Below are 17517 nucleotides of genomic sequence, written 5' to 3' on the forward strand. Positions count from 1 at the left end.
GTGTTATTTGAAAGCCCAATAAATATCCTTAAAGAAAAACACATTTAATTTCTTAATAAATGATTAACATATACCATAAATGTGACTTGAAAAAATACCTCACTTTGGGCCCACCTATGGGATCAATTAGACCAATTTTTATGGTTATAAAACCAAATAATGATCTCACGTGTCCTCTTTAACAGATGGATAGCGATTAATCCCAACTTAACAGTTTTATAGCCATAAAAGTTGGCTCTAGCGTAACTACCTATTTTTTTAAGAAGTGACTCTGGATCCTTCTAAAGATACATTTTTGGGGTAAAAACCTTTCCTTTAATGAAATGAAGGTTAGAACTAGGCTTTCAAATGGTGCCAATATTGGTGGGAAGTGGGGAAGCATACGTTTGAAAATGCTTGTCGCGGGAGGTGCGATTTATTTGATGTCGAGTGTAGTATCTAATTATTACTGTATTAATAAACAACAGAAATAATACACACAGTATTTTTCATACGATATTACATTATGTATTATTTGTGTAGAGCGTTCTTCTCGGAATGCAAACTTTGTCTCAAATCAGCTTTCAGCTTAAGTTCATCGTAGCGGAAGACTAAGTTCACCTACTGAGCGCAAAGCTGATTGCCTCAACCTGACTCGCATTGAATATCCCGGTAACTTTCACAGAAAAAACATCCCTAAACTCCAATATTATGAATTTCATCTGTATGCCTTCTCAACACCTTGGGATTAGTCCCCTAATTCCCGGGACTTCGGTATTATTCTTTTACACCTATTTTATTTTAAACTTTTTTAAAAGCTGACCTTTCTTTCAGTGCAACTCCAATGCAGAACACAAACATGATCCATGGTAAATAAAAGCAAAATAAAATCCTTTTCAATGTGTTTTCACGGATATTTCATTGTGATCTTTCGAACAGCGAAAAATATTTTATAAAATTTTTACTGCTACCGATTTAGTGTCAGGAATCGGGATTTGCGTTCCCTAGTAGGTAAAGAGAAAAACCTTTCAGACTTGGAAACTCTAGTTAACTATTTCTCTATGTTGAGTGCTTTTTAGTTTCTACTTGAAAACAAGATTGTTCTATTCATTTTGCTTGAAAATTTTCCTTTCTTGCGTAGCTATTTGCAAGTGCGCTGTCAAAATTACTGCATGAATTCACTTCTCTATGTGGTATTGAAAATTGCTTCGTTCTCGACGAACAACGTAAGAATATCCCTTATTTTCAGAGCAATAAGAGTAACTTTGGTAATACAGTGTTACCTTGAAATGCCGCCGGTGTGCCTAGGCAAATAAAATCACTGTCGAGTTTTCTTCGTTCAGAATTTTGGTGTTACATTAAAAGTTCTTCCCTAACTTGGAACGTAAATAATACCACCGACTTCCAAGTACGCAGGTACCTATCATTCACTGTCATGTTTTTCATTGCTCAAAGATTTTCTTGCAAAAATATAATGTTTTCTCAGGTAAACGAAATAATTATGATAAGAAGGTATAAAATAAACGTAAGTTGTTAAAATAATAAAACTTGAAATGTCTGCCTTTGAGCTGCTTTCTGTAACAAATGTTGCAATAATAAATTTTGAGTATGACGATGAGCACAGTGACACAGATACCTAGGCCTGACTTATTCCTATCCGTCACTTAACATAATATTATTCTCTTCGGAACATAAATTTTAATACACATAGAATAGAAATACAGATTGATTCAAGCCTGAAAAAGTCCCAACAACCCGTAGAAAGAGGCTTGCAAACTCTTATCACTAGACCACAATTTTCTAGTCCCATCTAGGATTTAAACTAGACCATGGTTTAACTAGCTATGTAGACCAGTCATAACGTAGACAAAGACTGGAGCATCATTACTTGAACTTACAAAGTTGTGCAACTCTTTTCTTGTGGCATGCATATTCATCGGTGGCATTAATGTTGGTGATTTAACTTAGGAGTTGGTTGTTAGTGGCAAATAAGTTGTACAATGCAGAGAGGTGCAGCAGATCTAGAATTCTAGATGCTTACTTTTCCAAAGCATCATCATAGTCATCATCATCATCATTTCAGCCATAGGACGTCCACTGCTGAACATAGGCCTCCCCGAATGATTTCCACTATGGCATGTTGGTGGCGGCCTGCATCTAGCGCCTTTCCGCTACCTTTATGAGGTCCTCGGTCCAAAGCATAAGTGTGCAAAATATGTAAGTTACATATTATAGATGTAAAAGGCACATGCGTGCTTTAGGGCGACTACAGATTGGAGGCGTAAGGGAGCACTCAGAGCACTGTCTTGTATTTTCTAGAAGCGCAGCTGCAGCGCCCACTAAAGTGACATCGTGGAAAAGACGTGCGTCTGTTGCGCTTCTAGAAGTATGAAAATTAATGTTACCTTGAGTGATAGAACGATCGATGCCGCGGGAAAAAGTTATTGCCAATAAAACTGAACATTTAACTGTCACACAAAAATAAACAAAAATAATTTCAATGGTCTTACTTTTCGGATTTAAATAAAAGGAATAGCCTAGTCAAAAACAATATTCCACTGATTTCTACTGACCGCCATATTTTAAGTAAAAAAACAATGATTCAATTTTTCTCACTAGAGGAGTTTTATATTAGAAATGGAATTTCTACTCGTTCTGAAATTTATTTTATTTTTACGTGCAGGTCTTGGCGTTTCATTTCATAAGAGAATGACCTACCGCACATCTGTGTTACTTGCGCAAAGTTCTGAAAGAGTATAAATTTCCGAAGTTCATAGCCTTCAGTTCAGCAAAGGTTAAGTTTGTTAGCTGGTTAGTTAGTAGCTAAAGTAAGGGATTTTTCTAGAATGTAAGTAATCTCTAGAGACAAGCTACCTACCAGCAAATAATCGGTATTATCACGATAAAATTCGAAAATTCTATTTATTTTCACAGGAAAAACAATACTAGGGAATACCCTTGCTAGAGAAGAGAGCCATACCTTTTAGAATGTTGATGTTTTAAATTAAGCACTGTAGGTATTCTCTAGGGAACAAAATTTGTGTGATACTGACCATAGTAGGGTCACTCTGTGTCTATTCATCCTTTCACTCACAAGTTCACAGCAAAATGTTGGCTGGTGCCTGGAGTGGCATCGACAAGAATACTCGATAGTACGGAGAATGGAAAATCTAGCGTTAGGTAGGTACGAGTAGGTAATGGCTTCACGGATTACTTAGTTAGAGAGAATGTGCACTTTGCCAGCAACTTTCTAAATCAGTGATTAAAGTGATTTAACTAGATTGTCATCATCATTTTCTGTATCCTAGCTACGTGTAATACTGTAGTAGGTAGCACTTTCCTATCCATTAATAACTCTTATGATCTTTGTTAGGTAACTGGTTTTCGCATCATTGTAATTTTCCCTAAAAAAAAAATTAACAACTTTAACAAAACGTAACATAATTCTCAAAAACATGCAAAAATCACATTTTAATTAGGGTAAAGTAATAAGTTGCGTCCCTTAACTCCGTTGTATCGCGACCTCCCGTCCCACATGTGACACTTGGTAAATAACGTTTATAGCACTTATATCGCGCTTTTGATAATTAAATGGGCTTAATTGGGTACATCGTATGCATAACTGAATACTTGTATAATTTGTAACAGCTTTATAAATTCCGTAACATTTAATTTCAGAATGGCTTTATGGTTCTCTGTAAATCGAAATAAGCAAGCGTGACAAAATGAACTTAAATATCACAAATATTTTACATTTTAGATAAGAACCTCTGTAAAATTTTACTTATGATTGCCTAAATAGGAAACCGAGTCTTTTCTCAATACAGGCCTAAGAGTTGACTTACTTAATGTGACTACTTAATGTGAATGCAATGATACTTTATGTATTTGGTGTTTTATTCCACTATGCATTTGGTCCGTCTTAAAACCATGACACTTACCTCTCCTTTGTAATTTTAAGACACGACTATGAAGATCGTCCTATTTTCTTAAACATAAATGTCACCTGTTTATGAAATAAGTATTTTAGGTAAGAAGTTCAGCAACTTGGATAGCAAAGCAGTTTTCGTATCGAGAATCCTCAGCGGCGCATTATTTGTATTTACCTAGTTATCCGCCGTAAAGAATCGTGTTTATTCTGCAGAATAAGACCCGAGGTTTAAGACAACACAATCTTAGGGGAAAAGGCTTTGTTCTTGAGAAGAAAACTGTTTTTTAACCTGGATATTTTTTCAGGTTCAACATCAAAGAATTTGTGGTTTATCTAGACTGAAATGAAATCAGTGACTTGGAAATTTTGCCCTGTAGTTGTATTCATAGGGTGTTTTTATCAAAGTTGGTTAACGGGTGGTTGCCAAGTCCAAAAGTATAAAATAAAGGCTGATTTAGAACATAATTTAGGCTACATTTTGTTAAACTGGCTTCCCTCTAATTCTCTCTAAAAAAATACTCTCTGTGTACCACGGTGTATACCCATCCATTTTCGAAGGATTACCTACATAATGATTGGTTTAAATATTGCAATTCAATTAATCTTAGGTTCGAATGCTTAAATTTTATTAAAGTTTGGAATTTAACTTACTTTATAATACTTAAGTAACAACGACAACGTGCATTAGTAGGTACCTATACCATAACGTGACTTTATGCGTGACTTATAGGTTCAAATTTATTTTCAATAGCCGCTAATCGACAGGATAGGTAAGAATCATTACTACTCCTCAAAACGTCCTCCGATCTACAATCTGGATACATTACCCGATATCCGAAAACCCTGCAAAATGCTTAATGAATCGCCGTCGCACGCCGATCGCATACTAATAACGGTATAATACCGTTACTCCCCACTAAAATCGCAGCGTTGAAATATCAAACACGCTTCATCCTAAGAAACAACGGAAGCAATTTCTCTAGAAGAATACGTTATTCTTAGCACGTCGCCTTCGCAATTAGCCAGGCTATAGAGTTCGTTTTATGTTGCCAGTGTTGCCACAATAACCGAGCCTGATAGCACTTAATGCAGAAGGCGTGTCTAATTCTGCATCGAGTGTTTCTTTAAAAGCTCGCCCGGATTAAATAAATGGTATCGTCCGTTGTAATTATTCTTTCTTTGCGCAGAGTTGGGAAAAGGTTGCATGGAATTGCTATTCTAGGATGTATTTGAGTTTTAAAGAAAACGAAAGGTTTTTACTTTACGATGTTGTGAACTAGAAATTAGTATTTTTTCTTCTGAGTTGTTATAACTGCACCTGCGGGATTTTATTTTTATGAAAAATCTATATGAGAATATTTATTGTTTTTAGAGTTTATTCAAATGTGAGTTCTCACTAAAAGGCTGATTACTGGGTATTTTACCCTTTAAATGCAAAAAATGTATTATTTTACAAAATAAAAGGTTATTAACAACTAGTACTAGCGCTTTTACAATAAATGTGCCACAATAATTGATGCTAATAGCACTTAATGGACATAAGACTTAAGCTCGATTCACACGTATCAGTGAAGCCACAGTTCCGTTACAGTGTCCGCTCAGTTCAGTATCAGTGCTATAGTGTTGCGTCAGTGAAATATGTTGAATATTATAAAATGTCAGGGAGCTGTTTCAATATTCTTGTTCAGAAACTATGAAGTAAGTTATTTTGTTTTTATTTACAAAAATATCGGGTTAGTAGTAGTTTCGCACAATTTTCCTTCGCACGAATGTGGTCGTCAACGAATACGTACGTGATTGCCGGTGTCGGCACTGACACTGAGAGCACTGTGTCGTCACTGACACTGACAAGTGGGGGTGCGTTCATAGAAAATGTATGAAAGAATATTTCGCACTGTGCCGGTACTGAGCCTCAAGTGTGACTTCACTGATATGTGTGAATCGGCCTTTATTCTGCATTTCATATTTTTCAAAAGTCCCTGGCATTAATTTTTGTTATAAACAACTGTTTATCTACTGCATGGATTGCCCTGGAAGATTTTTTCCAGCTTTTAGTGATAAGATCACCCAAAGTTTGTCTTATTAACTTGTTATTTTACCTTGAGCCTAGTTCATCATCATTTCAGCTACAGGACGTCCACTACTGAACATAGCATAGGCCTCCCCCAATGATTTCCACATCGCCCGGTTGGTAGCGGCCTGCATCCAGCACCTTCCTGCTAACTTTATGAGGTCATTGATGATTGATGTTGATGATGTGGTTAGTTGATATTTTGTTATAGGCAATTAGGCAAGTGTGTAAGTAAAGTGTGTAGTATCTAGTACCTACTTAACGTAAGTATGGATTAAAACAATAAAATTGCAGTTATGAAACACATGCAGAACTGAATTACTTTTTTATTACTGCTACTGCTTTTACATTTTATTTAAGGCCCATGATAGTGCTCATCTAGATAAGTGCATTACTGCCGTTAACGACAAAACTGCATTGTAACGAAATGAAAGCGGTATGTTCTTTCATTGTAAGCATTTTAATACGATTAAAACGTTTTGAGTATGTATTATGGATGTACTTTAAAAATATATTTTCCATATTAAAATGAGCTTCCCATCTTTATGACATGTGCTCAGGACAAATGCATGTCTGATTATAACTGAATATTTAGATTTCTAGTTTTGTTTTCAGCTCAAGCTTCACAATGTTTATTCTCAAAACTACGAGTAAGTACTTAACTGAAAAATGCGTCCTAAATCAATCAACTTACGTTCGAAATACTAACCTAATTGCAAATATAAGAGAGCACAAAAGTAATGTGTGAATTATAATAACTGAATTTTAAAAATTATTGTGCATTTATAATGTAGAGTTTACATGTTTTTGTTCTTACATGGTTTTTCTTGCCTTTAGAAACTATTACAACTATAAACCGTCAAGAACAACCATTTATCTTAAAAGCCTCTACTTAATATAGTAGGTACGTCACGATTAGTCAAAACCCAGCTCAAAATTGTCGCTAGTTATTTTAGCTAAATTAGTAAAGAGCGAGTTGTCGTTTAGAACTCACAACACGTACGGTTAAAACAATTGCAGATGCTCGCCCTAACTTTTGGATCCGTCTGTAACAAGTGCTGGGAAGTTCCACCTTTGTGCTCAGCTCCACGAGGAGTTCTTTAGACAAATTATGCGAGTATCAATTTAAGATCTTAATAAGTTACGCATACGGTCTTCATTCTCGTAAGTAAAGACATTCTCTACAATGTATCCATTTCTTCTCTACATCATGCGAAGAAATGGATAGAAGAATTGGGCCACAATAAATCTAATAAAATTAGTCTTAAACTAGAAGTGTTGTTTCTTTTAGATAGGTAATCAATAACAATCACATGACTATGTATTGTTTTAGTATCTGAAATAAGTACCTACTGAAGTCTGTAAGCAACAAGAGTTTTACACCCGTATTCACAAACGATGCCGCGATGCTTGCTTAAGTGAAGCAGCAAATCGACCGCACAGCATTTAATAGAGCTCTGTGATTGGTTGATGGTTCGTGTGACACCCTGTGGGCACTGTGATACCTAAAGTAAGTAAAGTAAAAAGTAAAAAAGTATTTATTTCTCAAAGATGTCACATGTACAATTTATTCTGGCGGTCTCTGCACTAAGCTAGACTCATAGTACCTAATGTTTGTGAATACGGGCGATAGTCATTATCTAGAAGTGTTGTTTTATTTAGACAATCAGTAATAATCACTTAAGACTATGGATTGTTTTAGTAGCTCAAATTCGTACTGAAATCTGAAAATATTTTAGGAGGTAAACTGTTAAATGGTAAAAATTTTCTAAATGTTAAATATGGTTACTTTTATTATAATTACCGTTCACAAAACCTTTCAATTTAATTTGGCTAAAAGTTTTCAAATTAATTAAGGCAAAATAGTGGTTTCTTAAAAACAAAGTGCTAGTACTGGGAATAGTTTCTGGAGTTTTCTTATCTGAATAATGTATTTCCCGGAACTTGGATAATGGAATTACATTGTTACTTTCCCACTTTATTCAACTGAAAGTAACTTTTAGTTTTTTTTATATTAATAGGTTACGTCTTAATAATGAAAACAAAGAAGGGAGTCGCTCAAAAGTCAGTACCTAGATAAAGTTTAAGGCATTTTAATTACAATAACGTTTTACATTTTTCTCTATAATAAGATAAGTTAAGAGGGTAAATACACTTTATTTTACGAATAACTGCACATTACAGAAGCATCAAGTAGGTAGATAGGTATTTAGTTTTAAGGATTTGCCACACTGGATGGGGTCTGTAGACAGGTCAAAGTGAACGCAAATATGTAGATAACTACGAGTATGTATGTACAGTCACACTCCCCTAACTGCCTCAGCCAATATCGGAATCCTTGGTGTCGACATATCGAGCGAAGTCCAGTTCCGTGGTCACTTAGAGGGTAAGGCTAAATTAGCCTCGAAGAAGCTTGGTGTGCTCAATAGATCGAGACGGTATTTCACCCCGGCCCATCGTCCGGCACAGGTTCGGCCTCATATGGAATACTGTTCTCATCTTTGGGCAGGTGCGCCCCAGTACCAGCTTCTCCCTCTGGATTGCACTGAACGGAGAACAGCTCGAATGGTTGACTGCCAGGACATTTCGGATCGGCTTGACCCCTTGGCGCTGCGTAGAGATGTATCCTCTCTACTTTTTGGCTATTGATGCTGCTGTTTGTACGGACGACAGCACAACAAGCTGAACCAGTGACCTTATCTCGTTGTAATACAGGCTATAATACAACGAGAATGTATAGTCTAATGTGCTGCTACGGTACCTACTAATAATCTAATCCCTAGATTATTGCATCCTGCTAATTGGGCAACCTCAACTTGCATGTGCCAAATTGCACAGCGGCAGATGAATGTCAATCAAAAGAGAACTGTCCGGGTGTAATCCGATCAAATGCCTTTCACTTCCAATTAACCGTTAACAACGTGGCCATGTTGAATTGTCAACTGTGTATTGCCTGTTTCCTAAATCGTTTGATTGCTTCGAAAAGTTGTTGTAATGTATTGAATGTACTTATTTTTCCCATAGTCAAGTTAGTTCGCTAAAAAGACCAGCTAATGGGTATTTCTCATCGCCACGGTTCTCATCGTCACCTTCGTGGCGAATTTCATTTCTAACTTATTTCAACTTTTTTTAAACAAAAATTGTAGCGCTTGATGTGAAGATTGTATTCTCAGTAAATCAGTCAAATAGTGTGTCTCGTTTGGAAGCTTTAACGTTTTGAATTTTTTGATGCCACGAAAGTGATTCTGTACTTCACAGCAATAATTTTTTCAAACTTTACTACTGTAAATGACTCTTAAGTATTTATAAAACATATATTTTGTCTTATTTTCATAGATAAATAGCAATAACATAATATAAATAGGTACCTACCTACTTAATTACAAGATAAAATTTTACCGATTACGTCACCTACTAAGTTACAAGATTCTACGCAATTGGTTTTAAGGATGACATTGGTGGCATTCTGAAATGCTAACGAAGTAAAAAACGGATTCTCAACAAAAATATTTTTTTATTTAGGCCAGAGGGCCTCGTATTTTTGTTTACAATTTTTAACTCTAACTTCAGATTAAATTTATCTTACAAACAGATACACAGTCACATATACAGACAGACAACAAAAATAAGAGGCCTATTAATATTGGGAAAAATATTGATGTACTAAACTCTACTTACCACGTATAATTTATTAGTTATTAAAATATTGTAAAAACATAAACACCAGTCTCTATATTTTAAAATAAACCAAAGCAAGAAATCACTTTCGTGGCCTAAAATCACCTTCGTGTATAAAATACCACGAAGGTGATGCCACGAAGGTGACGAAAATTTTAGTTTTTTATGAATTATCCTTAAATTTGAATTTAACGGTTCAAGTCGAATACTACACAAATAAGTCTAACATGTTAAGTTTTCAATGGCAAAGTTTCAATTAAATTGTTTAAATTTTAGAGGTAGAAAATATTGTTCAAGCAAGCGACGGTATGTCTATAGATAATCACAAAAAGTTACGTACTTTTTTCGCGAAGCGACGATCGACCTATCTCACCTCCCCAATGGTCGAAGCGCGACTGACGTTAACGGAATAGAACGCTGTGATTGGTTGCTGGTGTTCGGTTTAACAGCAATCTTGTATTATTACTCAAAATTTTAGGTACCTAAAATCGTGTGACCAACGTATTTCGCTTTCTCAATTCAAAATAATTATAAGAAGATATTTTTTTGATTATTGTGTGGAAAGTATATTTAATTACGATGATTTTAGTATATGCTACACACAAATTGAATGAAAATTGTGAATGCAGTAGTAACCAAATGTTTCATTGCAACCGAAGGTGTGACACGATGAGAACGCGAAAAATGACCCCGTTTTTTATCGTTTCATGTGATTTTTTCGTATTATTTTTGCTTCTATTACGATAAAATTTATTTTGTATGTAGCTAAATAGATATTTTATCATCTGATTTCAAAGTTATTGTTCTAACTTATACCGTTTATGAACTATTATTGTGTGACCATCAAATTTTAGTGTAAATGAGAAGTACCCTAATATGAATCTTCATTGTAATATTTTTCTAGGACTTCATAACCTTATCCCGAAGATATTCGGACACTTCACAATGCTACCTTTCTTCGCTGGAATAAAAATAAGATCCAGGTCCCTTGGTGGGTCAACCATCGTACCTAAATCCAACTGAGAATATCATTCACGTCAATATTATATTACTTATTCAATATCATACATGACCTGAATACTGGCGAAGAATTTTCCTTTTATCATATAAGAAAAGCGTAGAAAAATCACAATGTTCGGTTGACCAAAAGTCTTGGCTTATACTAATACTAGCTGTGCCCGCGACTTCGTACGCGTGAAAATAGTTTGAATAATATTTCCCGTTTTTGCAACCTTTTTCTTTACTTCTCCGCCTCTATTGGCTGCAGGGTGACGTTAATAGCCTAAAACCTTCCTTAATAAATGGGCTATCGAACACAAAAAGATTTTTAAAATCGGACGAGTAGTTCCTGAGATTAGACAAACAAACTCTTCAGCTTTATAATATTTAGATTTACCTTAAAAGTCGATATCTAAGGAAAGTTTACATTTTCACTCCAACCAGCAAAATATGGTAAAAATTTATAATAGATAAGTTACTCGAATTCCTTCTAATCTCATTTGAAGGCACGTGTAGGTAATTATAAACAGACTGAACCAATTATTTTGTTATTGTTTCGTTAATTTGAAGCTTTAATTAAATTAATTTTGTGGTTTATTGTGCCGTGGTGAAACAAGAACTGCCTTGGTCGGTAAGATGATAATGGAAGATTGTTAAATAAATAAGCTGATATTTAGCAAGAAAACGATTTCTTACAAGTACCTACCTAGGTGTTAATTTTTCAGATAACATTCATCTCTAAAAATAAATAGAAGAATGTTATGACCTGCTCGTATTGAAATTACTTAGAAGTGGCATGTGGGTCGACACTCAGTTTTAAAGATGAGAAAAAGATACAAAAACAAATTATCAACACGTGTAAAAACGTACGGATGACGGCAATAAGAGCTGAACAATGCGGCACCTTACATGACCGTATTAAGTGTGATTTTGCAACTCAGCCCTTTGTGGTCAACTTTACCTGGGTACAGGTACCTGTATCATAAATACTCAATTTCCCGGCTGTAAATCAATTTATGTTAAAAAACCAGGCCCGGAAAACTCAATTCGTTTATTTCCACTCGACTCTCGAGTGGATATCACGTCAAACCCTAAAGAATTTACATAACGGTATACCTCCGTAGCCCAACCCTTTCGAATTCACCCGTGTAGTGAGAACTGGCGTAATTTTAGGGTCCCGTAGCCAAATGGCAAAAAACGGAACCCTTATAGGTCTGTCTGTTCGTCTGTATGTGCTAAAATTTGTGTCCCTCTAACTTCTAAAATAAGGGAATTACTTATAAAACTAAAAAAAATATATGATGTAAGTAAGTACATTACCATGCAAACTTCAATTGAAAATTGGTTTAATCAAGATCTAGTAAGTTGATTTTTTTTTACTACCTACTCCTTTCCTCATGGACACGTAAGTAGTGGTATTAAATTGAAATTCATATCAAATACTCAGGTCTATAATACCTTTAAGCTGTAGCAAAATAAAACTTACAGGTTTGTACGGAACCCTCGGTGCGCGAGTCCGACTAGCACTTGGCCAGTTTTTTTTATGATAAATATCACGTATACAAAATAAAGGAGCTAGCCGGATGAAATATTTTTATGCCACGTCTGACGCTCTTTGTGATATAGGTCCCGATTATAGTTAGTAGGCTTTTGTAGAAAGTTAAATTCATGAAAATTATACGATACGTAAACCCCGAAACGTGTGACTTTTTGAAACATATTAATATGAATGAAAGTTTCCAAGCGCGTTGAACCATAAGTTTATGTTCTGTTAATTTCAGTTTGGTTCGAGTTAATTTCGGAAACTTACTAGTTCTATCGGATTTTCATTTTTAAAATGAATATTTTTCTTCGTGAAAACTCTTTTGGAAAGATCGAGTTAAGTAGTTTGCTTTTCCATTTATCATAGAAAGGCATTTAACCAGGTTAGGCTGGGTTACACCATCTTACTTTGACTGTATAACAAACGTCAAAAATCTGCCAAACTCCGTACAAAAACCACCGGTTATCGTTATAGTTACGGTCAAAGCTTGGTGGTGCAATTCAGCCTTCGTGTTTATTAATGTTTTGTATCATAAAATAAACTTAACGAAATTAAATAAACGTCTCAAAGAAACCGAACCTTTGTAACTTTAATCAAAAGTGTCGTTATGCAAAAAATAGGATATTATTGTCTCTTCTCTAAAAAAAATCTTTGTAGTTGTAAAGGCAATTCAATTAGTGGATCCGACGGAAAGTTCGCGGAGTCGTCAGCGATTCCTACAAATTGGGCGCTGGCAAAAGTCCAGGCGATTAACAAGTTAGTGCAAGCTGTTTAATTTCATGCCTGGACGCTCGCAGCTTCTGGAGACGTGAAACAACATGTTTTGAGTCTTTTACACGGTTAATGAGCACACAATATTACCTTTGTACTGAAGCAACATGATCGTAGAGTTGTATTGGTTATCTTCAAATGCTTTGTAAGTCAAAAGTACTTATAATAGATGGCGCTGTACTTAATCAAACACACGCTGACATGTTTAGTTATGTACTCCTGTGACTGCTTCCAATAAAGTTAAGTCACTAAATATTGTGACTTGCTTGCAAAAAAGTTGTAAGATCATTCGCAAAGCCATTGATATTTTTTGCTAGAAAGAGTCTAAGATGAACCAAGTAGGTTAGAATAATGTATTTTTTTTCTGTAAACTACATTGTTAATTAGATTTTTCGATATTAATCACTCTAAAATACAACTCAAAGATGACTCATATTGTTCCTTAAAGTGTTTTAACTGTTCATTTGTTCAGTGACGTAATTTCAAAGGGATTAGTTTTCGGACAGCTCAAGTGGGCCTCCCACTGGCCTTGGCATATGAGCGCCAAGCCGTGGGCGAAGGACTCTTCGCTATCGCTTCGTCTCTGTTAAATGCGATTATTGGCAAAAATGTTTTCTTTGTGAAACTGAGTAGACCTAAAGTCTCTACGACATAAAAAGCTCATATTACAGCTCAATAGTGCCTAACGTGTCCTAAGTAAAAATAAATGACACCCTAATACATAATTCATTACTGAAAACGAACATATCAAATCACTAGCCGGCCCAGTGAACTTCGTACAGCCTATGTTCAACAGAAATAACGTAGGATTGTAATGGTAGAATAATTATTCTTCAAATCGTCCCATAGTTTTTCGGAGCCTATTAAATACAAACAAACTATCAAATCTTTCATAAGAGGCTATCAGCGCAAAAGTGGTGTAACCCACAGTTTTTAAAGGTGGCTTACGTCACTATTGCATTGAAAGATTATGTTGTAACGAATGTACTTTACACCAAAACCGTACTAAAAAAAACTGTGGGTTACACCACTTTTGCGCTGATAGCCTCAAAATACTCGTATTAAATAGTGTAGATTAGTGTCTCTACTTATGACATTTGGATCTTGTATTTTAAAATATTTGCATGAATTGAGAAAATTATTATCTTTCTCAATTTAGTAGTTTTTCTAACATATTTAAAGGTATATAAGTAGGTACCTAGATACTACACAGTTTATATGGTAATTTGTTTGTTTCAACTGAAATGTTTTATTGTATTTTAAAACTAGCTGTTGTCCAACTCTGTATAAAACTATTGTACTGTACAGTTCCACACTACAATTTGAGGTCAAAGACTTGTAGATTGTTATTGTGCAACAAAGTTTGTAGTAATTCAATGGTGTTTGTAATATTTAAGTTAGTTGATGTTACTAAACAATGATACAACTTTAACGATGGAACGTATCTACTTTATTTACAACTTTAGGGCTTCGCAAATCATTGCAAAGAAATTAATGGTTGTTTAATAAGAACATTAGTAGTTGGGCACACGTGAAAATCCAGTCAGTCTAACCAATCAGGGGATCCATTTAAAAAAAATAGTACCTAAAGTGACATATTAAAAGTTTTTAAAACAGTTTAAATTTTGAAACTTCACTTATTACTTTTGACCGATCGTTGTTGAAATCCTTGAGGAAGTATTCTTCTTATATCTCCTTTCTCATCCTTACCTTTGCCCAGGTAACAGTAAAAAAACTGAAAGCTTCATTTTCGGACCTTCAAATCCTAAATCAATCCTTTATTTTAGCCAAATGTTCACAGTCGACGGCACACCTGTAACAAATTACATAAAGATATGACAGTGCTTAGTTTAATGCGCTATAGAAGATAGTATATTAGTCTAGTATAGACCATCGTGACTGATCGGGTTTGGGTTAGCAGGTATTGTTATCGCAAAGCAATATTTCATCATGATGAACGGTGTATGTTCTGGCACTTATGTTTGCGGACAGACGACAGCGTGTCAGACTATATATTTTTGAGGTAAACTCACCCTTATTACAACCTACATAAGAAGCCACAGGGTGAAGCTTGACGTGCCGTTATCTGTACTAGGTAGGACATACTTGCGCACGACCACATAAACTACCATAGCAATTTACCAGACAGATATATGTCTATGCAATTCACATTGCAATTACTGCCGGTATGTTTGTTTATGGGCCCTTTCCCATGGCAGTCCAGTTTTGCGGGATGCCGTAATGCAGGATTACGGAAAACTGAACTTTCGTGTGAAAACACAAGAGCACGGTAATTAGTATGGTATTACCATGACAAGAGTGTTTGAAATTCGGATTCCCAATTGAATTCCACTGGATCGGTTTTTTGTGGGAAGCTGCAAACGGAATGTTCATGTGAATGTTAATGTTAAAACATGTATACTAACTACTACTAAACAGGATCCTGCAAAAAACAAATCCTACAAAACACGGTAAAGTTTTTTTTTATGCATACCAAGGCAGTTATTTGACCACAATCGCACCTGATGTTTTACTTGTTTTACTTGCTCTCGGACAACGGAGAATCGTTTCTCCTTCTTCTTACTAGATTTCGGAATCTCCTTGGTTCGCTTTCGAGGTTGTTCCTCAAGAACTAAGTGCTGGTATTCCTCCACGATGTAGTTTTCTGGCTCCTAGCTGGTCGTGATTTCGACGCCTACGGATGGGTCGATGGGTAGTATGTAATAGTTCTCGAAATTGCCTGTTGGAGAGATTTTTGGTTAGAAATCTGGTAATATTTTTTTCTGTACAGTCAGCGTCAAATAACGTAATGTAATTTTAACTCTGTTTGAAATAAATAAACGGCAAAGAACCCTAAAGGGGTAGCAAGTATGCGCAATGCTCTTTCAATGACAATTTATCTTGATTGGATTGGATTTTCAAAGACTGACTGGTTTTAAATTAATTTAATACTGTATGACCCAACTACCTACATTTGGTGATATTTCTGTCCCAATATTGAGGATATCTTCTCCATAGAAACCCATAATAATATCCCAAAGAAAAAGGGAGGTTCAGTTTTCCCTGGTTTTGAAACGTTTCCGGGAAGCCGTTCCAATTTTTCTTTATGAGAACTTTCTCAGACTTCAGCGAATAAAAAAAATGTTTACGAGTTTTGCTCTTAGCAACATATTATCGAATCATTTTACAAATAATAATAAGATATTTCATAATATCAATAAGATATTTTGTAATATTGCCGTTATCCTGCTTTGAAGATTTTCAAAAACTTATGGTGCTGACACATTAGTGATGACGCAAGATATTTTTTGATTCTGAGAGCGTATCAATAAAGCTTTCGCTTCGTATAACACTCAGGAATATTGTATCTTTTTTGAAAGAATTTACAAAATCGGTTTAATGGTTCCAGGGATTACTCCAAACAAACTTACAAAACCTCTTTCGATGTCCAACAGGAATCGAGGGCGCTACCATTAATACTGGATTATTATTAGTTTCGATTTTTGCCACGTTGGACAATCATAAAATTATGACCTTTACATTTGAGGGCGCTAAGTACTATCAATACTGGGTTGCTAGTTTCATTTTTGCCACTTGACGTTTCAGACTCATTCAACTATAGATATACTCGTAGATAAAATGAAATCAACCTCATAAGGCTCTTCTATACCTTTGCAACACAAGCAAAAAAGGTCTAAACCTACGTTCCTAAACCCTAACGGCATTTAGAATCACATTCGCCATCGCCAATTCTCACTGCGGTCTACTACAAACTAAGGCCGGCCGAGTAAACGTTCAGGAATTAAATTTAATCATTTACAGCACTGTTCCCGCTCCAAACTCGATTACCGAGGTTGTCAAAGCAAACCTAGACGGGCGGCCTTCTAAATTAATTGCGCGATTCGACGTGGATGTGATGCGTGAACTGGTGTGAATCGCAGAATTCTATTGGTTTAGATGTCATAAATCCACCATTATCACACAAGTAGGTTAATAAGTATACTGACATTAATTTGACCTCAGTTTCATCCGCGTGAATTTTAGTCTGACACAGAAAGATAATTAGCCCATGTCACTCAGGAAACTACTGGTTCAGCAAATTCGGTTTAAGAGTTCCAGAGACTATTCCAAACCAATTTGCAAACTTAAAAACTTTACACAAAACTTGAAATAACCTTAAAACTTGTCACAAAGCTCTCAGTACCTTTGCAACAAATCAAAAAAAGTCTAACCTACGTTTCTAAACCCTAACGGCTTCTAAAATCACATTCGCCATCGCCAATTCTCACTGCGGTCTACTACAAACTAAGGCCGGCCGAGCAAACGTTCCGGAATTAAATTTAATGATTTACAGCACTGTTCCCGCTCCAAACTCGATTACCGAGGTTGTCAAAGCAAACATAGACGGGCAGCCTTCTAAATTAATTGCGCGATTCGACGTGGATGTAATGCGTGAACCGGTGTAGTTTGTAGAATTCTACTGCTTATTAGATGTCATAAATCCACCACTATCACACAAGTACGTTAATAAGTATACTGACATAT

Source organism: Ostrinia nubilalis, chromosome 16 (genome assembly GCF_963855985.1).
Source record: "Ostrinia nubilalis chromosome 16, ilOstNubi1.1, whole genome shotgun sequence".
NCBI lineage: Eukaryota > Metazoa > Arthropoda > Insecta > Lepidoptera > Crambidae > Ostrinia > Ostrinia nubilalis.